The sequence below is a fragment of the Mustela erminea genome, chromosome 6, assembly GCF_009829155.1.
Source record: "Mustela erminea isolate mMusErm1 chromosome 6, mMusErm1.Pri, whole genome shotgun sequence".
In the NCBI taxonomy this organism is placed as follows: domain Eukaryota; kingdom Metazoa; phylum Chordata; class Mammalia; order Carnivora; family Mustelidae; genus Mustela; species Mustela erminea.
In genome coordinates, this window is record NC_045619.1 from 111,733,982 (window position 1) to 111,758,718 (window position 24,737).

At 37.7% G+C, this 24,737-nt stretch overlaps 1 protein-coding gene across 4 annotated transcripts in view; it reads left to right on the plus strand.

Annotated features, from left to right (window-relative positions):
• The first annotated feature begins 889 nt into the window (after nt 1-889).
• CUL2 (cullin 2) overlaps nt 890-24,737 on the plus strand; it is a 101,021-nt gene continuing 77,173 nt past the window's right edge. Inside the window, exon 1 of one of the 4 annotated variants that reach the window (XM_032349320.1) lies at nt 890-1,061. The gene's annotated coding sequence lies outside the window, so the exon portion shown is untranslated. Of the gene's footprint in view, nt 1,062-1,109; nt 1,309-1,345; nt 1,594-20,614; nt 20,635-24,737 lie in introns of those variants that run through there. The other 3 variants (XM_032349319.1, XM_032349322.1, XM_032349323.1) reach the window with 3 other exon arrangements.

The following is a 24,737-nucleotide window of genomic DNA, read 5'->3' on the forward strand; positions in this document are numbered from 1 at the left end:
TTTCATATGGTGACATCTCATCATACATTATCAAAAAGTCCCATTTATTAATAGAACTAAAGTCTTTAAGCGATTGTTAATCTTACAACTCAAACCGCCAGTTATTTTACCAGCAAAAGATAGGTTTATTTGAGAATATCAGAGAGATGCAGTCATGGGCAAGCAAGCAAACAGGATTTTTAATGGACCTTAAAGGGTTGGTACAAATAGTTTTGAAAAAGAGGGTTGGAAGGGAGAAAGTTTGAATAACAAGACTCTAAGATCTTGTGGATGTGAAAGCAAATAAGGAATAAATCCAGGCTTTTGTTCTCTGTGGCTCTGTGTATATGAGGAGGAGATAGGTGAACCTACATTTTTTTGAACATTACTTGTTAAAATTAAGGAATTAACACCTTTTAGACTGATGTGGTAGTGGCTTTGGGGAGGTGGGGACTGACTCAGTGGTGAAGACTGTGAAGAGAAGTTCCTTTATTTAAAATATAGTTATGTCTCAGTATTTATCTATAGACAGACCCACTAGAAAAGATGTATATCAGAGGGGAACATAGTTTTGCTAACATATTTTTGACAATTTGAAAAGCCCATGGTAGTGTTGGCAAGGAGGTTGTAGGTCTCAGAATATTCACATGGATTTCAAACAACTCAAAGGGAACGCACTTTTGTTGAAAACACCTTTCTGGTATATGGTTACTAGTAGTGCCAAAACTTGGTAGGTATTGAGTCTCTTGGGCTCAGCGAACCGTGATTGTCTCCTTAACCGGGAATACCGCAAGAAGTCACTTTGAATACTGATTTCCGCGGCCCTTCGCAATTGCACTAAATCGGGCTCCCAGCGCTTGCCGTAACGCGGACTCTACCATTGCTTTCTGAGGGGGGATTTGGAGGTAGCGGAAGAAGGAGCCCGAAGGGTGTGTTGGGGGGGGAAAGCCGGGTCCAGAGGCCGGTTGTTTTACGGATCCCGTAACCAGCCCGTCCTATTCCCCTTTTCCCTCTCCCCGCCGCCCCTGTCCCGTCTGGGAGCGGCGGCGGCCTTGAGCTTTGCTGTGTTCCCGCTGTGGCAGGTGAGCGCCCGGCGCGCGGGCTCCCCAGGCTTCGCTCCCCACCCCCCGTGTCTCCTGGGCGGGTGGCGGCGGCCGGCCGGGGAGGCGGCCTCGGCGCACAGTAATGGCAGCGCTGTGAGCAGGGGAACGCGAGCTGACAGCCGCCGCCGCCGCCGCCCACCTTCCTCGCCGGGGGCTTCGTCCTTCACTCCTTCGGGCTGCCTCCCCCTCCCCTTATCCCCTGTCCCTTGTCCCGCTTCTGCAGAAGGTAACCCCGCTGAGGGTCGGGGAGCCGGGCTGCAGGCTCCGGGAAACTTCCCTTCCCGGTTAATGGGTGGCGGGGATGGGGCGGAGGAAAGGAGTTGGGGGCGAAGAGGGGGGAGGGGAGAGGGATGGAAGGGGGGCGGCGGGGGAAGATGGTGTCCCGTAAGTGACCCCGGCTCCCCGGAGCGCTGACCCGTAAGCCCGGCACCCCCTGGACTGGATCCCGGGCCTCCCCTACCCGGCCTTGGCCGCCCCTCCCTCGGCCCCATTTTCTTCCGAAGGAGGGAAGGTGAGAGTGCGTGTACTCTTCTGCTTGTTTACGAGCTCACACGCATACACAACTCTGTGTTTGGGGGTGTGTGTGGGGGCATCAGTCTCTTACATCCTTGCCACGAGTATTTTCACTTTTGTTTCCGCAGACAGCGAAGATTGATAGCTATGGGGAGGAGTAACCTGCGTGCACTCCAGACCTGTCTCTACACTTAGGGTCTGGTGAAATAAGATCCTTAGACTTCTCAGAGCACTTACACACTAGGGAGTCTGGACCATTCCCTACAACCCCACCGATATGTGCATGTAAATAAAACATCCGTGAATTGCACACTGTTATTGTCAAATCATCTCCCTTTCCTTCAGGGATTACTATTGCCAGTTGATGGGTGGTACCGTGTAAGTTTACATTTTGAACATAATTAGATTAGTAACTAGAATAGATAAGATTTGAAGATATTAACATTCACTGTAGGAGCTTTGACTTGACAGTATAAAATTCTTTGAACTACATCTTTCCCAAATGTACATTCAGAGTAAAATATGGGAAATAATCACTTTGTTCTCATTGACTACTGACTGCCTAATAGGTATTTAAAACACTCAAAAGGCTATACCCTATCCTTTAGAATCTCAGTTTCCTTTCCAAGGCAGACAGATTGATTATACTTTGCCTCTCTTACCCAAATACGGTGTTTGAAAGACCCTTCCGAAAGACTCAGAGGTGAAATTACAGATGTACACAGTGTTTTGAGTTACCCTTTTTTTCTTTTCAGATGCTGTGTATAATTTAGTTTCCCTGTAGCAGTGCCACAGTGTGCATGCACATAGTGTGTGAAAAATACCTTTTCTATGTATTTGAATGTTCAGAAGCATCTGAAATAATCTTATTTCACTCTCCAGCCTCTGTTGATTTTCGGTATTTTATGGAAGTTAAGATGGTTTATCCATGTCTTTTATCCTCACCAGTTTGTTATTAAATTAAATATTGTGGACCTTCTTTAAAGTCAGTTTGCCTTCTCTATCAGTTAAATATTTAAGTACCTGGTTCATATATCAAGTATTATTGTGGGCATTAGGGATACAACAATAAGCCAGATAGGTGAAGTTTCTGTCCTTCTAGAGAGAGCTTCAGTTCTGGTGGGGGAGGAGAGACTGATAAGACATAAGGAATAAAAATAATTTCAGAGAATTATTAAGTGCAATAAAGGAAATAAAATGGAAAGTTGTGGTAGTGACTGAGAGAAGACTACTTCAGATGCTGTGGTTGGGAAAAAGACTGTCTGAGGTGAGCTTTGACCTAATACCTGACAAGTAAGTCAGAAGGGTTTAGCCTTTTGAAGTCTGAGGGGAGAGTATTCCTTTCTGAGAGAACAGCACAGGGAAGTTCTCAGAGGTGTTGTCAAGCTTGGGGTCAGTAAACTGAAGAAGCTCAGTGCATGTGGACCCTAGTGGGGAATAAGAAGTTAGGTCATAGCCAAGGGCCAGATCTGGTGAGGTCTTTTTGTCCAAAGGAGTTTGGATTTTATTCTTAAAGTACATGGAAAAGCTATTGGAATTTTTGTGAAACTGAAATTGCTCTGGTCAGATTGACAATCTGACTGCAGGGAAGACTGGATAAGAGGAGAAAAGAAGCAGAGAGACCAGTTAGAAGGCTATGGTAGCTTAGTGACTAGCATGTTAGATCAGGTTAAAGATTTTTGAGGTTCATTTTGGAGCTAACGGCATTGATTGAACTTGAGGCTTGCATGAAAGTGTAGTTGGTTGGGACAGGGGTGATTCCTGGTGTTTGGACTTCAGCTAGAGGGTGGTGATGCTGGTATGGAGAAGAGAAAGTGGTGAGGGAAGCATGTTATATGGGGAAAAGGTTAGATAAGACATGTTAAGTAGGACATGTTAGATGTTCAAGTGGAGTTAAGAAGTAGGCAGTTGGATATACCATCTGGAGTTTACTGAAGTGATTAAGAAGTCATTCATTCAACAAATGTTTTTCAAGCACCAGCAGTGGACCTGGCAGTGGGAATGTAGTAGTGAAAACATAGATAAAATCTCTGTCTTCATGGGACTTAAATTCTGGTGAGGAAAGAAAAAAGAGATCGGGCATCATCAGCACTTATCTGTTGGTTTATTTATGTTTTGAATAAAAACTACATTCACATGATTCAAGACTTAAAATGTTTGATGAGGTACAGAGTGAAAATCTCCCCTATTTCTTGTATCCTGTAACACCCAATTTTTGTGGTGCTAAAAAGGGTTCATGTTTTCTTACATACCTTTCCAAAGATATATTTTATGCACATATAAAGAAAATATGTATATATTCTCCCCACTTTGTCAAAATGGCAGCATACTTCACCTGCCTTGACCCCTTGTATTTTTTTTAGAGTATGAAATGGTGTTTAAGTTATGAAACAGGTTGAGACCAACTAAGGAAAGAATATAGAGAGAAGTGGAGAAAGCCCTGGAATACTGCAGCATTTTCTCAGTTGGTCCCTGCTGAGTTTTGGACCTACAGATGTGGTGTTGTTTAAAGAGCTGTTACTTTTTATGAGACTTTTTACAAAAGTTTGCACTGTTTCTTTTGTGTTCCACCTTTCTTAGCGGCCTGTTCTCTTTATATATCGGAAAATGTCTGATTATAATTGAAGGCAGTGTTTTCATGTATCTACTGTCAAGTAAATTCAAGAAAATTGATGACAGGATCAGCCCTGGAATCTTAATATTATAAAGACTTTTAACAGGTTGTTGTTATGTTTAGGAAAAACAGGCAGAAATTTAGAATGTTAGAGATTTATAACAAGTTATTGATACTTGAGATGTGTGACTGAATCCTTGCTCAGTAATCAGCTAATCAGTGTATCTGTTCAGAGTGATCTGGCTCTTTGCCTGGGTTTGAATCTTAACAGTAATGTTTCTATTATATTGCAGATGTTAGCATAATCCTTGTATTATTATCTTTAAGAATATTTAGAGTCATCCTCTGTTACCACTTTGTGTTTGGGAAGGCTTATTGGAGAGACTAGAACAGTGTAGGTCTTTTGATCCTTAGAAGTTTTGAGACTGAGTAGGGTTAAGATCATTAGCATCTGCTATAACTTTTGGGGTGCAGTTGAACCCTGTTGATTGACCTACCCAGAGGAGGAGAGAGGGAATTTTTTTTTTTTTTAAAGATTTTATTTATTTATTTGACAGAGAGAAATCACAAGTAGATGGAGAGGCAGGCAGAGAGAGAGAGAGAGAGGGAAGCAGGCTCCCCGCTGAGCAGAGAGCCCGATGCGGGACTCGATCCCAGGACCCTGAGATCATGACCTGAGCCGAAGGCAGCGGCTTAACCCACTGAGCCACCCAGGCGCCCGAGAGGGAATATTTTTTAATGAATATATAATTATAATGCTTTATATGTTCATTGACATTTTTATTTTCAGTTAGCTGTCTTTATTAGCCAGTCACTTGGTATATAAATATATCTGTTTTTTTCTGAGATTGTTCTTTTTTTTTTTTTTTTTTAAAGATTTTCTTTATTTACTTGAGAGAGAAAGAGCACAGAGAGGGAGGGAGAAGCAGGCTCCCCTTTGAGCAGGGACCTGTTCATGCAGGGCTTGATCCCAGGACCCTGGGATTATGACCTGAGTCAAAGGCAGGTGCTTAGCTGACTAGTCATCCAGGCGCCCCTGAGATTGTACTTGATTTAAGAATTGTTTCGTTCAGTTTGATTTTTGAGGTCATTTTTGTTATCCTTACTTCTCTCTCTTTTTTTTTTTTGCTGGAGATTAAAGTAAGCTACTAGCTTTTTAGGTTGAAGAAATAGAATCTTTAATGGAAAATATTTAATAGTACTTTTTGAAGCATTGGACACTAATTACTTATAAGACTACCATTTGAAATATGTGTAGTGAGTGTTAGGCTAACTTAAATTCTGTAAATGTATAGGTGTTAATGTTTTATTTGAAGATTTTAGTTATCTAAATGATTTTCATTTATATACTTTAACATCATAAATGATGTTACTCTTGTTATTTAATCATTGGATTGTAGCCTGATTGTGTGTCAGAATTTTTTTTATCAACGAAGTTGACAATTTATTGTTTTTGTTTCTCTTACCAGCTATAAGTTTCTTGAAGATAGCATCTCTAGCACCTATAAATACATAAGTATCTCTTACTGACTAAAGTCTTGTTTCAACATAGGTTGCTTTTCATATATTGAAATGTTGGATTTACTTACTCTATGTAAATACTTATTGAGTTTCTCAACTTTGTTTTAACTCACTTGAGGGAGAAAATGTATAGGATACTTCAACAATTTTTTTTTAAAATTTTGAAATCTGTACCTTCACCCAGGTACTTTTCAACCAGCTTTCCCTAATGTTAATAACTTCTGCAACCAGAGTACAGTGATTAAAACTGGAAATTAACATTCGTACAATACTGTTAACTAAACTACAGACCTTATTTGAATTTTACTAGTTTTTCCAGTAATGTCCTTTTTCTGTTTCAGGATTCAGTCCAAAATCTTACATTGCATTTAGTTATTGTGTCTCCTTAGTCTTATCTATAATAGTCTTTTTTTCTTCTATGACCTTCACACTTGTGATGAGTGTGTGGTCATTTATTTTGTAGAATGTCTCTCAGTTTGGTTTTGTCTGATGTTTTCCTGATTTATTGAAGTTTTGCATTTTTGACAAAAATGCTATAGAGGTAATGTGCAGTGTAATGTTGAGTCTTACATTCAACATTATTGATGTTGAGTGCAGGATGTCAGTATATCCTGTTTGAGGTGATGTTAATTCTCATATGGTGGATGCCATGTCTGTCAGATTTCTCTACTTGTAAAGTCACCATTTTTGTCTTTGTAATTACAAGGAATCTTGGGGAGATTCTTTGAAACTGTGCGTTTATCCCTTTTCTCCTCAAACCTTTGCCCATTTGCTTTCAGTATTCTTTGGTAGATCTTGCCTGTAACAATTACTATAATGGTGTTCACCTGATAGTGGTCTTGTTTTTCTCATTTCCTTCTACATTTATTAATTGGAATTTTTCTGTAGGGAAGACCTGCCCCTTCTTGTTTATTTAGTAATTTGTTTATGTTAGTATTGAGTCATGGATACTTGTTTTATTCTATGGTTTATAATTTAATGCTGTCATTATTTTGTTGTCAGATGGTTCCAGGTATGGTCTTCAGATTGACTCTTTGTTTTTTCACCGTGCCCCCATTCTCTTTTCTTTAGGAAAGCATTTTTTTTTTTTCTGACATGATAACATTTTCTAGGTTTATCTTCCATTTTTCTGCTGAGACCTAGAATCAGTCATTAGTCCTAGGAGCTCTGGTTCTTGCTATTGGAGATGATATTTAGATACCAAGATCTGGATGTGATGTGTGCATATATTGCTACTGAGGTGTCATTGCTCCCTATTAGGCCTTCTTAGCAGACAGAGCTAGAAATATATGTGTATATATACACATTAACTCACACATACACAAACATCCAAGTTTATTTGTGTATCTTTTTAATCCATGTGTGCATTTGTTAAAAACTATGAGTTCATACCGATAACTCTGATTCCAAACACTATAGAGTTTATGCTAGCTGTCCCCTTTTGTTTATAATTACTATTTTCTGACATTGAGAAATAGAGCATACTTTGGTATGAAGTTACTAGAATAATGAATTATAGTGATGTTCAGGAAGATCCCCAAATAGTCCTGAACCTTAAAAAACATGTTAAGCTAGCTTTCAGAATATTTCTTTTATTTGGTAAAAGTCTGTATAAACCAAAATTAATCATATTTTATCTTTGTAGTTCTAAGTATTGTTTAATTACATTTAAAAAATTTTTAGAAATCACTTTGCACTGAGATTTAGATATTTCTTTTGCATCAGAACTTTGTTGTCCGTATGATCTGGATTTTAAACACTGAGAAGGACAGTACCTTTTTTTTTTTTTTTTTTAAAGATTTTATTTCTTTATTTGACAGAGAGAGAGAGATCCCAAGTAGGCAGAGAGGCAGCCAGAGAGAGTGGGGGAAGCAGGCTCCCCGCTGAGCAGAAAGCCCAAAGGCAGAGGCTTAACCCACTGAGCCACCCAGGGGCCCCAGGACAGTACCTTTTTTTGTATTTTTTTTTTTTAATTGTGGTAAGATATACATAAGAAAATTTCCCATTTTAACCATTTTTAAGTGTACAGTTCACTAGCAGTAATTGTACTCACAGTGTCTTCACAATGATCACCACTATCTGTTTCCAAAACTTTTTCATTATCCCAAATAGAAACTGCAACCATTGAGCAATAACTCACCATTGCCTCTCCTGCCAGCACCTAGTAATCTGTTGTCTACTTTTTGTCTTTATGAATTTGTCTCCTTTGTTACCATATAAAAGGAAGATCATATTATATTTGTTCTTTTTTGTTTGGTTTATCTTATTTGACATACTGTTTTTGGGGTTCATTCATGCTGTACCTTGTATCAGAATTTACTCCTTTATTATGAATTATTAGTATTCCTTTTATGTGTATTGCATTTTGCTTATCCATTCTTCTGTTAATGGGCATTTGAGTCCTGTCCACCTTTGACTATTGTGAATAATGCTGCCGCGAATGTTGTAACAGAAGTATCTTTCCCATTCCCTGCTTTTCGTTTCCTTTGGGTAAATACCTGGAAGAGCAATTGGTGCTTTCATATGGTAATTCTGTAGTTGGTTTTTTGAGAGCATACTGAAATGTTTTCCATGGTGGCTGCACCATTTTACATTTCCTACCAGCATTACACAAGGATTCCATTTTCTCCACATCCTCACCAACATTAGTTACTTTCCATTTTTGGTTTGAGTGCTGTGATAATAGACATCTTACTAGGTGTGAAGTGGCATCTCATTGTATTTTGGATTTACATTTCGCTAATGACTTGTGACGTTAAAGATCTTTTTATGTGCTAGTTGGCTATTTGTGTATCTTTGTGGGGGTGTCTATTCAGGATCTTTGCCCATTTCAAAATTTGTTATTGTTGTTAAGGTATTCTTTATATAGGATATTAATCTCTTTTCAGTCATATGAGATGTAAATGTTTTCTCTCATTCTGTGGATTTTCTCACTCTTGATAGTGTCCTCTGATGCATGAAAGTTAAATTTTGATGAAGACCAATTATCTGTGTTTTCTTTTGTTTGTGTTTTTGGTATCATATCCAAGAAATCATTCCCAAATCCGATGCCAAAGCTTTCCTGCTGTGTTTTCTTCTATGAATTTTCTATTTTTATATGTTTAGATCTTAAGTATAGGCCTTTCTTCCATTTTGAGTTAAGGTTTGCATGTAAGTAAGGACAGTGTATTTTGTGTGGATTATCAATAGATGGCTTTATGTTGGCACTTAGATATGCCCAAACTTTGGCTAGTTTGGAAGTTAAATTTTAGAGGGCTAAAAACTAGTTATAAAGAAGGTAATCAAGGATTAAGGAAATGGTGTGGCATTATGATGAAAGGAATTGCATTTTTTCCTATCTGAAATAGGTAAACATTAAAATGAACTGCTTATAAGAAAAATGGAATGAAAGAAAGCATGTTTAATTGATATATGGGAATAAAGTATGAGAAAGAGTAAAGGCATAAAGATTTCAGTAATGGTACAGTTTTGGTCTTCATTAGATTCAAAAACATGGATGGAAAACTTAAATTACAGAAAATGGTAGAGAATAATACTACCTAAACTTAGCATTACCCAGCAAACTTGGAAAGTATTTATAAACATTGCCTTTTTATGTTGTGCAGATGGAGAAAATGAAATAGCAACTAGCCTGGGATCACACTGTCATTGACAGAGCCAGTTTAGCATACTAGTTTCTTGATTCACACTTTTTCATTTTTGAGACCAGTGTTTTCCTTCCTTCTTTCCTCTCTTTCTTTCTCATGGATGGCGTGTTTGTTTTGTTTTGTTTTTTAAGTAAACTCTATTCCCAATGTGGGGCTTAAACTCTCAACCTGAGATCATGAGTTGACTCTGAGATCAAGAGTCACATGCTCTACTGACTGAGCCACCCAGGTGCCCCTCTTTCTTAATGTTTTGACATCTGGCAGAAACTTCCTCCACCATCTTAAGATATTCAGCCTTTTAGGTGGGACTTGTCTGCTTCTAGAAGGCTGAACTGTCATCTCATCCACTTCCTCTGAGCCAGCTCTAGTTTTTACAATGGCAAATAATAAATGCAGTAGAGAACAGGGGTAAGAGCTTCATCTTAAAGCCAGATGGATCTGGATTCAGATTCAAGGGTTGCTAGTTAACAGTTATGTATGTATTTTACCCAAATTTTCTAAATCTCTGTCTCTTCATCTTTAAAACATTATTATCTTTAAAATAGTCATTTTAGAGTTATTCTATGGAATTGATGAGATAATGTATAAAATGTGTTTAGCATGGTTTCTGGAATATATGCAAGCCAATAAAAATTTGCTATTATTATTATTAACAACTCTGTAGTTAGATGCTGTTATGATGATTATAAGTCATGGGCAAAGTACATCCTGTTTCAGGTCTCTCCTGTAGGAGAATTGGTATCATTTTTATTTCTTTTTTATAACTTGTGTGTTGGATTGTCTTTACTTTTTTTTTAAATATTTATTTATTTGAGAGAGAGAGAGAGAGAGAGAGCGCGCGTGCAAGCATGAGCAGGGGGAGGGGCATTGGGAGAGGGATTGCCTTTATTCTTTACCTTAATGGACACTTAAGTGAAAGAATGGGATTGTAAGAGGTTGTGTTGTCCATGCTGTTTTTGGAATTTTAAACAGGAGGTAGTCAGCAAAGTTGTTGTGTACCCGCTGTAGCCATATCCCCTTTTCTTATTCTCTCATGTCTGTGTCTTCTAGAGCTGTGTCAGGATTGAAGTGGGAATTAATATATAGCAGCTCCCAGGTATATTAATTTGAATGGAAAAAAGGACCAGTTGAGAAATAGTGATAAAGTTGGTAGGAATTGGAAGAGAAGCAAGGAATCTGAATTTTATTACAGCCAATAATAAACCAATAGAAGCTGATTAGTATGTGATTCCATCCTCCATAAAAACTATGTAACCCATAACAAACAACTCAGAAAAGCAAATTACTATTAATCTTAACATCTTAGCCTATATTTGTGAGAAAAGATTTAAATCCAAGATTTTTAAATATATGTGATTTAATTTAGCTCTCAAAGAATAGGATAACAAATACTGCAATTCTTTGGGTAGTGCAAAGACAGAATGATTAGGGTAACCCTTTTTTATGTTTGGGTAGAAGATCAGGCCTAGGAAAAATTGTGCCCTGGATCATGTAATTATTTGTGAAAAGGCTTGTTGGTCACAGCTTTATCTAGCATGCATGGCAGTGTGTGAGCTTGCCTGCCTTTGAGGGAATTAGACAAACTTAAGTTTTATAACTTATTTGAGATAGGTATATGAGAATGGTTTTCTTTTCTTTTCTTTTTTTTTTTTAAGATTTTATTTATTTATTTGACAGACAGATCACAAGTAGGCAGAGAGGCAGGCAGAGAGAGAGAGAGGAGGAAGCAGGCTCCCTGCTGAGCAGAAAGCCCGATGCGGGGCTCGATCCCAGGACCCTGAGACCATGACCTGAGCCGAAAGCAGAGGCTTTAACCCACTGAGCCACCCAGGCGCCCCTCTTTTCTTTTTTAAAGGCTGGTTGGTATCTTAAATTCTTTGCCTAAATATTAAGAAAAAAAGAGAAAGCAAGTAAAAGGGACATTAAACTGCATACTAATGAGAGCAGTGTGAAAACTTGAGAAGTACAGTCTTTAGAGACTTGGGAGAGAATCTCAAGTTTGAAGAGAGAATGGACTTTAATTCTGGTCGGATGGGTTTATTTTGGAAGCATTTGCCTTCTACAACTTACATATTGTAGTATAAATACATTACTTACTCCCCATTATCCTTCCTTTTCTTTGAGACTTAAGGGTTTTCTTCCTGCAATATACTTTTTGCCAACTGAGGTTGATGAGAGTCTACTGTATTTCTCTTTACTGTTTTTCCCCTACTTCTGTCTTGTCTTTTTTTTTTTTTAAACAGATGATGGAAATGGAAATGACATTTGTGGAGTACTAATAGCTCCATGGATCAAATCTTGTTGCAACAAAAAGCATTGTGCCCCATGCCTCATCAGATAACAAAGATATCTTTTGACTCTATTGGTTCACTCATTTGAATACAGTAAGATAAAATTGTTTAGATGCAACCTTGGAGCTTTTTTTTTTTTTTTAAAGATTTTATTTATTTGACAGAGAGAGAGATCACAAGTAGGCAAGAGGTGAGCAGAGAGAGAGGGAGGAGGAAGCAGGCTCCCTGCCTAGCAGAGAGCGCGATGCGGGACTCAATCCCAGGACCCTGAGATCATGACCTGGGCTGAAGGCAGAGGCTAACCCCCTGAGCCACCCAGGCAGCCTCATGGAGCCCCGGAGCTTATTTTAATATGAAACGACAGAAGCATTTTTAGTCAGTGTGTAGTAGAGGTAGCATTTTCTATGCAAATGAAAAATACTGCAAGTTAATAATGTCCTGTATGGGGCCTCAAGTATTTTCTTTCAAATTATATTAATTATAATGATATTAATTAGAATATAACCTTCTCTAAGCCCACTAAATATCATTTGAAAAGCTAATTATGGTATATTGAGTACCTGAAATTAATTGAGGTCCCAGTATTGTAATTTTTGGACTGGCCAAATTTTTGGCAGTAGTGATTAATACTGAAGTAAAAAGTCATTATTTGGTAGTTTCGTTTCTCTCTCTCTCTCTGTCTCTTTTTTTTTTTTTTCTGAAAAGAGAGTTACAGAGCGCCTTCGTGACTTGGTTAAGCATCAACTGTTGCTTTTCATTCAGGTCATGATCTGAAGATGGTGAGCTCGAGTCCTGCATGGAGCTCTACTCTCAGTGCAGAGTCTGCTTGAGACTCTCTACCTCTCCCTCTGCCCCTTTCCCACCATGTATGTGTGCATGCACATGTGGACTCTCTCTCAAATATATCTTTAAAAAAGAATCACAATATTAAGTGTCTAGCCTTTTACATTGTTCGTAAATCATACTTTTGGAAGTCAACTGAAATGTGGCATACTAAAGCATTTATCAGTAATTAAAGTGTAGTCACTTTCATCAACATGTTAAACATGGTTATATGTTTTACTAAAATAGTTTATACTTCAGGTAAAATATTTATCCAATTGTGTATATCAGTTCTCTACCTAAAGTGGAAAGTTTTGAGAATCTTTTACTGCTTTATCTGCTGAAATGTAATTATCCAAATCAGTTCTTTATATGAAAAATGTTCATGGGTACCTGAGTGGCTTGGTTAAGTGTCTGTTTGGCTCAGGTCATGATCCCAGAGTCCTGGCATCAAGCCCCACATCAGGCTTTCTGCTCAGTGGGGAGCTTACTTCTCTCTCTTCCTCTGCCTGACGCTCTGTCTACTTGTGCTCTCTCTCATCAAATAAATAAGTAAAATCTTTAAAAAAAAAAAAAAAAGAAAGAAAAATATTCAAATGAAGAACAGTATTGCTTCAAATTAAGATCCACCCATCTTGGCAAAGTTATGTTTTTTATTTCTGCTATTATTTGTAAATTTGTTTTTAAAACAGTTTCATCAGGCTGTGTTAACACATCGTACTTTTGGTAGTAACCTGTTCTTTTGGAGCTCTCTTTCAGCCTCAGAAACCTAAAACTCACTGGAAAGTTAAGTGACAGGTCAGTTTTTAGTGTTCTGAGGAATGAGGTACGTGTAGTGAGGAGAAAACCTTAAAAGAGATTTTAGAACATTGTTTTTACTTTTAAATTTTATTTATCTGGGACGCCTGGGTGACTCAGTGGGTTAAAGCCTCTGCCTTCGGCTCAGGTCGTGATCCCAGGGTCCTGGGATCGAGTCCCGCATCGGGCTCTCTGCTCAGCGGGGAGCCTGCTTCCTCCTCTCTCTCTGCCTGCCTCTCTGCCTACTTGTGATCTCTGTCTGTCAAATAAATAAATAAAAATCTTTAAAAAAAAAAAAGATTTTATTTATCTGACAGAGAGATGGAGAGTGAGCACAAGTAGGCACAGCGGCGGGGAGAGGGAGAAGCAGGCTCTCCGCTGAGAAGGGAGCCTGATGCAGGGCTCCATCCCAGGATCCTGGGATCATGACCCAAGCCGAAGGCAGACACTTAACTGACTGAGCCACCCAGGTGCCCCAAGATTTTAGAACATTTCTATTGGAAATCTAAATAGATTAACAGTTTGATTTTCCTAATTACTTTTTTATTCTCATCTTTACCGTAGGCTACTTAGCTTTTCTCTTAAAACTCATAACTTGTTTTAAAATCTTTGTCATCAGAATATTATTAAAATATTTACCAACTTTTATGGGAAAGATGTCAGAGTGATAAATTAGCAGAGAATTTTTTTTATTAAACAATAAAATATAAGATACCTGCTAAAGATTGTAAGTTAGAGTCTTTGAAGGATTTTAAGCCGAGTGTATGAAATAATCAGATTTGTGTTTTGGAAAGTTTACATTGGTCGTGGTATGTGACATGTATCAAGGGGTCAAAGGAGGATACAGGCAGTCACTTAGGAAGCTATGGCAGTGATCAGGTAAGAGGTGGTGGGTTGGATTAGGGTGACGTCAGTGAATTCAAGAATTGGCTAGAAGATAAAGACAGGACTTATTGATTGGATTGATTTGTAGAGGAGAGTCAGATATCAAGAAAGAATAAAATCTCTGGCTTGAGGAACTCTGGATGTTGATATTTGCTGAGATGTGGGATACTGCGGAAGGATGAACATCTTGAGTTTGAGGGTTTGGGTTTATGGAAGAATAACAGACATGGAAAAATGTTCTTTGAATTTTTTTTGTGTGTGTTCTTTGAATTTTCACAAATTTTTATGGTCCTGTAAGTACCACCACAATTAATATCACCCCAGAAGTTTTCTGTTGCTCTTCCATAGTCTTTCCTGAGCCTCTGACAATCGGTGATGTGATGTATGTCCATGTGTTTTTGCCTTTCCCAGAATGTAATGTAAATTGAATCAAATATATGTAGTCAAATGAATCCTCCTTTCACTTAGCTAAAGCTTTTGAGAATCATCTATTGTCCATATATCAGTAATTTATATCATTTTATTGGTGAATAGTACATCACAGCGTGGAGGTACCATATTTTGTTTTTCCATTCACCAGTTGATGGGCAGTTGGGTTGTTTACAGTTTTGCGCAGTTACTAAGGTGCTATAAAAATTTGTGTTTAGTGTTTTTTTTTTTTTTTTTTGTAAATCTGTATCTTTATTTCTAATGTATAAATACTCAGAAAGGGGATTACTGGTTAAACGAAAGGTGTATATTTAAGAGAAACTGCCTAAGTCGTTATTTTATTTTAAATTTCCATTTGCACAAATGAGAGTTTTTGTTGCTCCACGTCCTCATCAGCATTTGATTCTGTCGGATTTTTGACCCATTCCAATAGGTGTGTAGTGGTATCTTGTTGAAGTTTTAATATGCATTTTTCTAATGACTAATGAAGTTGAACATCTTTTTTTTTTTTTTTTTTAAAGATTTTATTTATTTATTTGAGAGAGAGAGATCACAAGTAGGCACAGAGGGCAGGCAGAGAGAGAGGAAGGGAAGCAGGCTCCCTGCTAGGCAGAGAGCCCGATGCGGGGCTCGATCCCAGGACCCTGAGATCATGACCTGAGCCGAAGGCAGCGGCTTAACCCACCGAGCCACCCAGGTGCCCCAGCTGAACATCTTTTATGTACTCATTTGCTATCAGTATTTCTCAACTCTTTGGGTCTTGCGGCTTTTTATTTGGATTGCGTGTTTTATTATTAGTGAGCTTTGAGCATTCTTGATAGAGTTCTTTGAGAGTTCTGGGTAGTAATCCTCTGTGTGTGTATTGTGTATCTGTCCTATATCAATGTCCTATATCATACAACATAGTGCCAAGTGATTATCACAGTATGTATAGTTAACATCTATTATGTAATCAGAAAAATTTGTTTTCTTGTGATGAGAACTTTAAGATTTACTCTCTTAGCAACTTTCAAATACATAACATTTAGTATTATTAACTGTGGTCCTCATGCTACACATCACATCCCCAGGACTTATTTATATTATAACTGGAAGGTTGTACGTTTTGACCCCTGTCACTCATTTGGTCACTCTTTACTCCCCATTTCTAGTAGCCCCCAGTCTTTTTCTGTATCTGTGAGTTTGTGTTATTTTGTTCCATACAGATTTTAGCATTGTTTTTCCTATTTCTTTTTTTTTTTTTTTAAAGATTTTATTTATTTATTTGACAGAGAGAGATCACAAATAGGCAGAGAGGCAGGCAGAGAGAGAGAGGAGGAAGCAGGCTCCCTGCTGAGCAGAGTCCAATGCGGGACTCGATCCCAGGACCCTGAGATCATGACCTGAGCCGAAGGCAGCAGCTTAACCCACTGAGCCACCCAGGCGCCCCTGTTTTTCCTATTTCTGTAGGAAAATAAATGCTGTTGGAATTTTGATAGGGATTACATCAACTCAGTAGAGTGCGTTAGGTAGTATGGACATTTTAATACAATTTTTTATTTTTTTAAGATTTTATTTATTTGACAGAGAGAGACACAGCGTGAGAGGTTAGTAAGGGGAGTGGGAGGGAAGAGCAGGCTTCCCGCTGAGCAGGGGGCATGGTGCGGTGCGGTGCGGGGCTATGCGGGGCTGGATCCAGGGACACTGGGATCATGACCCAGGCCAAAAAGGCAGATGCTTAATGACTGAGCCACCCAGGTGCCCAACACAGAATATCTTTAGCACGGAATATCTTTTCATTTGTGTTTTCTTCAATCACTGTCTTATAGTAAGGTGTCTTAAAGTACAGGTTCCCAACTTTGTGGTTATTTATTTCTAGGTTTGGGTTTTTTTTTTTTTTTAAATTTTTTTTTTTTTTAATTTGACTGAGAGCGATGGAGAGAGAGGGAATACAAGCAGGGGGAAGTGGGAGAGGAAAAAGCAGGCTTCCCACTAAGCAGGGAGCCCGTTGCAGGTCTCCATCCCAGCACCCTGTTGCAGGGCTCCATCCCAGGACCCTGGGATCATGACCCTATCTGAAGGCAGACACTTAATGACTGAACCACCCAGTCACCCTTATTCCTAGGTGTTCTTTTTGATTCAGTTGTAAATGGGATTGTTTTCTTAATTTCGATTTCTGGTAGTTAGTTATTGGTGTATAGAAATACAACAGATTTTTGTATACTGATTTTGTGTCCTACAACACTACTGAATTAGTTTATTCCTTCAAATAGGTTTTTGGTGGAGCCTTTAGGATTTTCTGCATATAATATTGTTACCTGCAAATACTGACAGTTTTTCTTCTTTTCTAATTTGGTTGCTTTTTACTTATTTTTCTTGCTTAATTGCTGTAGCTCAAATTTTCAATAGTATGTTGAATAAAAGTAGTAAGAGTAGATATCCTTGTCTTAAAGCTTTTAGCTTTTCACTATTGGTTACAATGTTAGCCATAGGCTTTTAGTATATGGCTTTTATTGTGCTGAGGTACATTCCCTTTAAGCCACTTTGTTGAGAGTTTTTTTTATCATAAATGGATGTTAAATTTTGTCATGCTTTTTCTGCATCTGTTTTGATGATCATATAATATTTATCTTTGATTTTGTTAATGTGGTTTATCACACTGAGTTGAGGATGTTGAATAAATTTCACTTGATCTTGCTGTATGATCCTTTTGTATTGTTGAATTTGGCTTGCTAATATTCTGTTGAGGATTTTTGCATCTATGTTCATCAGGGATGTCAGTTACAATTTTCTGTTCTTGTAGCATCCTTGTCTCATTTTGGTATCAGAATAATAATGGTCATATAAAATGAGTTTGGAAGGTTTCCTTCCTCTTCTGTTTTTTGAAAGAGTTTGAGAACAGTTGGTATTCATTATTTGAATGTTTAGTAGAATTCACCAGTGAAGCTGTTTGGTCCTGGACATTTGTTTGCTGGGAGGTTTTTGATTACTCGTTCTACCTCTTAACTAGTAATCAGTCTGGTTAAATTTTCTATTTCCTCATAATGCAGTTTGGGTAAGTTTTATGTTTCTAGGAATTTATCCATTTTTTTATATGTTAAATTTGTTTATATATTATTTATTCATAATCATTTCTTTAAAATCCTTTGTGTGTCCATGGTATCAGTTGTAATGTCTTCTCTTTCATTTCTGATTTTGAGTTCTTTTTTTCTTCTTGGTGAATCTAGCTAAAGATTTGTCACTTTAGTTTATTTTTTCCAAGAATCAGGTCTTAGTTTCATTGATCTTTTCTATTATCCTTTTAGTCTTTATTTCACTTTTTTCCACTCTGATTTTTGCTGTTCCCTTTCTTCCACTAACTTTGGGCTTCCTTTGCTCTTTTTTTCTTAGTTGCTTGAGGTGTGAAGCTAGTGTTTGAGATTTTTCTTGTCTCTTGGGGTAGGCATTTGTTGCAGACTTCCATCTTAGAATTGCTTTTGCTGTATCCCACAAGTTCTGGTATGTTGTATGTTCTGTTTTCCATACTTTTCAGTCTCTTTTTATTTCTCTTTTGATTTCTTCTTTGACTCTGGTTGTTCAATAGCATGTTGTTAAATTTGTGAATTTTCCAGTTTTCTTCCTGTTATTGATCTCTAGTTTTATGCCATTGTGGTCAGAAATAATGCTTGATAGGATTTCAGTCTTCTTAAATTTATTAAGATTTATTTTTTGGCCTACTATATGATCTGTCTTGGAGAATGTTCCATGTGCACTTCAGAAGAATGGGTTCTGTTGTGTTTGGGTGGAATGTTACGTATATATCTATTAAGTCCACCTGGCCCAACATGTTTAAGGTTGATATTTGCTTATTGATTTTTTTCTAAATTTAACTATCCTAGCTTTCTTTCTGTTTCCATTTGCAAGGAGTACCTTCCATCCCTTCACCTTCAGTTTGTGTATATCCTTAAATCTGAAGTGAGACTCTTGAAGGCAGCATATAGATGGGTTTTGTTTTTAAATCCATTTTGTCACTCTTTGTCTTTTGGTTGGAGAGTTGTGTCCATTTACGTTGATAGGTATACACTTAACTGCCATTTTTTTGGTAAATTGTTATTCTGGCTGTTTTGCAGCTCCTCTTTGTTCCTTTCTTTCCTTGCTCTCTCCATTTGTGGCTTGAGAATTTATTTACTGGTGCACTTAAATTCCTTTTTCTTTATCTTTGTGTATCTTTACCATTTGTGTATCTTTTGTTTTGCTTTGTGGTTACCATGAGGCTTACATATAACAACTGTATTTGTAACTGTTTAAGTTGATACAGCTTAAGGTTGAGTGCATTCTAAAAAGCTTTATATTTTTACTCTCCCTCACATTTTATATTTTTGAAGTCATGTTTTACATCCTTTTGTGTATTGCTTAACTAATTATTATATTTATAGTTATTTTTACTACTTTTGTTTTCTACCCTTTATAACTAGGTTTATATATATTTATTATATATTTACCATTTTCTTGCCAGCATTATTCCAAGACCAGATGTTAATTTTGAGGAAGTCCAGTTTTTTCTTTTATGATTCGGGCTTTTTGTGTTATAACTAGGAAATATTTTCTTAAACTTTTCTTAGTTTTTAATTTAATCTACCTAAGTTATCCCCTGATTCTCCACCAGAGCTGCTAATTCCTTGCAGTGTCCAAATATGTTATGCAGTGAGAGGAGGGGTGAGAAAGGAAGGAGTCCAGGCAAAATACGGCCCAGGGGCCAAATCCTTTCCTCTCCCTGTTTTTGTAAGTAAAGTTTTATTGGAACACAACCATGCTCATTCATTTGCTATTGTCTGTGGCTGCTCTTGTGTTCCAATGGCAGAATTGAGTTAGTTGTAACAGAGGCTGAATGGCTTTCAAAGCCTAAAGTATATATTATCTATTCCTTTACAAGAAAAGTTGATTGCCACCGGAGACAATCTGTTAGTTCCTCCTTCCCCTTTTCTTGGGGCAACTCTCCTGCAGCCCTTTATTCTTAAGTGTCTTTCTGGACAAATTGTTTTTAAGCTCTGTATAGTAGCTATTCTGAAAAATTCCTATTTCTCCTTTGTTAGATCCTTCTGTTTCTGGGACCAAGTCTTTCTTAATTTGTTTCATTCCCTCCTGATAGAATATATCTTCTATTTCCCTGTTTAAAAAGGCTGCATGGGAAGTAAATTGATATCACTCTTAATAGAGTATTCTAGGTGGTTAGTCGGTTTCCTTGAGAATTTTGAAGGCATAGCTTTATATTACCTTCCACCTTCCAGTGTTGCTCTTGATAAATCTAAAGATTTCCAACTTAGGGTTTGCTGTAACCTGTTCTTCTTTTCTGAAAACTTTTGGAATCTTTTCTTTTTCCTCAATGTTTTAATATGGCAAAAAGAGGCACCTGCTATTTATTTATTTATTTATTTATTTAATTTTTTTAGTAAAAGATTTTTATTTATTTATTTGACAGAGAGAGACCACAAGTGGGCAGAGAGGCAGGCAGAGAGAGAGACGGTGGAAGCAGGCTCCCTCCCCGCTGAGCAGAGAGCCCGATGTGGGGCTCGATCCCAGGACCCTGGGATCATGACCTGAGCTGAAGGCACTAAGCCACCAAGCCACCCAGGCGCCGCTTGTGCTGATTTTCTTAGGATGCATATTGATTGCATGTTGGATCTCTTAGATTAGTATCTCTCAGAAACTGAGTTTTCTTAATTCTTTTATGTACTCCCCTCGCCCCATGTTTATGATGAGGAGGAGAAGGATTTTTATCCCATTCCTTTGGAAAATTGCAAATATATACAGAAAAATGAATAGTATAATAAACTTGCTTGTACTTGTCACTCATCCTAAATATTCATAACCAAGCTGTTAATTTTTTAATTTTTTATTTAAAAATTTTTTTGTTTGTTTAAAGATTTTATTTCTTGTCAGAGGGTACATGCATAAGCAGGGCAAGTGGCAGGCAGAGGAAGAAGCAGACTCCCCTTTGAGCAAGTATCCTGATGTGGAACTCCATCCCAGGACCCTGGGATCATGACATGAGCTGAAGGCAAATGCTTAATCAGGCAAGCCACCCAAGTGTCCCACAAGCTGTTAATTTTGAAGCCTATCTCAGATAGCATTTCATTATATTCATAAATATTTTGGAATATGACCTAATAGACAGGACTCTCAATTTAAAAAACCTCATTTTATAATTATCATTATAAAAAGTTAAAAATTACTTATTTAAGGTTATCAAATATCCCATCATTGTCCAAGTGTCCAGGGGTGTCATAATTTAATACAAAAGATCGTCTGCATCCAAACAAGTTCATTCATATTGTTAATTGATTAATGTGCTTTTTAGTCCGATTTAAATTCCTCCTCTATATCTCTTTCCCTGTCTTTCTTTTCTTTCTTACATGTGTGCATATTTATTGATGAAATCTGATTATCCAGTAGTTTCCTACAGTCTGGATTTTGCTGACTTGTAGATTGAATAATGCTTGAATATATAATATATATAGCATAGAATGCATTCAGATGACCTCTTTTTTTTTGAGCAACTTCATTCACTAAGTCTGGTTTTTATGTTCATCCATTTGTAACATCTATTAGTACTTCATTCTCTAACATTGTGGAATAATAATCCATTGTGTGGATATACTTTATTTATCCATTTATCTGTTGATAGACATTTGAGTTAATTTCTTCTTTTTGGCCTTTATGAATAATGTTGCTGTGGACATTCGTGTACAAGTTTTTGTGTGACCATGTTTTCTCTTGGGTATATATGTGGGAGTGGAATTTCTGGGTCAAATGATAACTCTTTTTATGTAAATTACTTTTGTAATTATTTAATTTACTGTTGATAATCATACATATTTACAAATGGTTCTGAGAAAATCTAGTCTAAATTGTTTTCATATATAATGAAAATTTTGTAGGTATTAAAATTAATGTTGACATAATGTTTTTTGGAAATGTCATGACACATGAATATTTTTGCAATGCTTGCTTTTCTTTCTTTCTTTCTTTTTAGTATTTAGAGCCTGTGATTTGTTTTTAGGGTTCATAACACTCATGCGCCTTAGGTATAGTACCTGTGTACTGCCTAAGTGTTAAAAGTCCTAACATTGGGGTGCCTGGGGAGCTTACTCGTTAAGACATCTGCCTTCAACTCAGGTCATGATCTCAGTTCTGGGATCGAGTCCCACATCAGGCTCTTTGCTTAGTGGGGACCTTCTTCTCCCTCTGCCTGCCACTTACCCTGCTTGTGTTCTCTCTCCTTTATCTCTCAAATAGATAAACAAAATCTTTAAAACAAAACAAAACCCCAGATCCCTAATGTTGCCTGGGTGAAACTCAGGAAAAAGCTAAGGTGGTAATATGAGAACTTTGTGGACACTCACAGGGATGTAATCTAAGTGGGAATGGAAATTGTCTTGGCAGAATGTCAGGCATAGGACCATGATGGGGTCTTTAGTAAAGCACAGGGAAGAAGAAGACTCATTTATTTTTACGAATTACCAGACAGCTTGGGAGATGTAGAATAGTGAGGTGATTTCTTTACTTGCTCTGTATCATTTTTATATAAATTCCTCATGAACAATTACATGTAAACAATTTTAATAAGACAAAAACTTAGATTTTTAATTATATGGGCTTTCTATTGTGTAAGCAGAGAATTGAGGAGACAGTTTCAACATACTTTTAGCTATTGGTTCATTAAATTCTAGTATGTTTCACTAAGCTAGTGTTTTCCTCACCTTGACTTCCATATTTTCCATCCATCTAAAAATGGATTATCACTGCATATATACCCACTCTACTATAAACCTCTACCAAACCAAAATTTGAATAAAGGTAAAAGGTAATCATGTAGCCATTAAAATAATTTACAGGTAGTGGGCATAATACCATTTTTATAAAGGGAAAAAACTATTACAAAGGGGACATTGACAACTTTTTAGTATACAGTAACAAAATAGGCCTTATCTTTAAGAAACACTCCAGTAGGGGTGCCTGGGTGGCTCAGTGGGTTAAAGCCTCTGCCTTGGGCTCAGGTCATGATCTCAGTGTCCTGGGATTGAGCCTGCATTGGGCTCTCTGCTCAGCGGGGAGCCTGCCCCCCCTCCCCCTGCCTACGTGTTCTCTCTCTCTGTCAAAAAATAAAATCTTTAAAAAATAAAAATAAAAAATAAAAACACTTCAACAATTACAGTTCAGGTTGGGTAATGCTCTAAGAATGTGGTAAATCAGAATTTTCTCAAGTACTACATAAAATAGGGCACCTAACCTGGTTTAACTGGGCCTAGGGGAAGTTTTTATTTATTTATTTATATATTTAAGAGAGTGATAGAGAGTTGAGCACAGAGGGAGAGTGAGAACGAGAAGCAGCCAAGCGGAGTGCTGATATGGGGCTCGATCCCAGGATCCTGAGATCATGACCTGAGCTGAAGGCAGATGCCTAACCTACTGAGCCACCCACGTGCCCCCCCAGGGAAAGTTTTTTAACGGCAGGTATACTACACCAAGTCTGTGATATCAGTAAGTTAGGTGAATGGGTAGAAAGAGGGAGGAAGAAAAAGAGAAGAATTTTAGGTAAAGAAAACAAAGAGTAAAGTCTGGGTGTGTGAATCAGCCTGCCGAGTTCACTAACCTCAAAGCAGAGAAGTTACTGGATTATGATGTCAAGGAAAGGAGTCCCATGAGAAGAGGAAGCTGAAAAGATGCTTATACTAATAAGGTCAAATCATAGAAGCTTAGTATGCCAGGTTGTCAGTGAGTTTAAACTTTGTGCTATCTATAGTGGAAAATACCAAATGGCTTTTAAGTATGAGTGACTGGTTAACTTTTTGGTTTAGGTAGGTTATTTTTGTCTTTGAGTGTCTGTTCTGAGATTATAACTTTGAAGGTCACGAATTTTATTTATTGACCGCTGTATCCTCAGAGGCTAGAATAGTGCCTTGCAAGTATGTAAGATTCACCAAAGATGCTAGTAAGGCACTATAGTTGCAGATAGCAATTAAGAGGAAGGGATCCAGCACAGGTGTAAATCCTTTTGAGGCCACCATTAAATAGTGCTGTGACCTTAAGCAGGTTCCTTAATCACCCTGTGACTCAGTTTTCTTACCTGGAAAATGGAGAGAATAGTTGGACCTACCTAATCAGATAGTTCTGAGAATTAAATGAGTTTGTATAAAGTACTTAGACTGATGCTTGGCTCATAGTACTACATAAATATTATAGGAATAGATAAATTTAAGAAGTAATTCAGGAACACAGTTGGATAGGATGTAGTAAATAAGGGTGTGAAGTGATTAACATTGATTCTTTGTAGAGCTAGTGCTTTAGGTCCTCCCTGTTTCTCCCCTACACGTACTCACAACATACATGCACTCAAACTCACCCACTCACAGGTAACTGCTCATCCATTCTAGTTAGTACTGGAAGTTTAAATAAATCCTGGTGGTTAGTCTATGGTATGTTGAGGAAAGGGAGGAAAGGATGGCACATCCTCCTGGATTTTGTTTGGTTTCTCTCTGATTCCTTTTCTTTCTCTTTCTTGAAATCTCTTCCTTGGACTCCTTGAGTTCTTTACTTCTCAGAACAAAAATGTAAGCAGGGCTTCGAGCCACTTCCAGTTGGTGGGCTGGTGGTATGTAGCCACTTTCTTCCCCTTGTCTCCTTTTTCTCTTTATGCTTCTTCCCCTTCTGCCCATTGTTTACCTACTCCTTATTTTCCTACACAGTAGGAGACAAGAGAAAGGATTTCCTCCTTACTTGGCTTTGCCTACAAGGCTAGCTTGGTGTTCACAGTTCTGGTAATTATGGAAAGCTTTGGGGAGAATGTTAAAACACATGTCAGAAAAGTACTCCCTTCTTCAATTAAATTTAACTTTAAAAGAGTTCTCTTTTAATCTGTTTTTCTGATGTGATATTGCGAAGCATTTGGAATCTAGACTTAAGCCAAGTTTCTCTACTCTTTTGTTTCAGAAACTGGCTGACTTCTAGAATATAGCTTGTCTGCTAGGCAAAGAAATCTTTTAGCTCACTTCTGGGCTGGTCAAGGTCACCAGAATCAGAGGTTTCATGCTAGAGCCCTGCTTTCATTAGGTGTGTGGGACTGGATACTCTGAGAATCTAAGGTGGAGCCTTAGCTCTCTGCTGTAACCCTGATGGT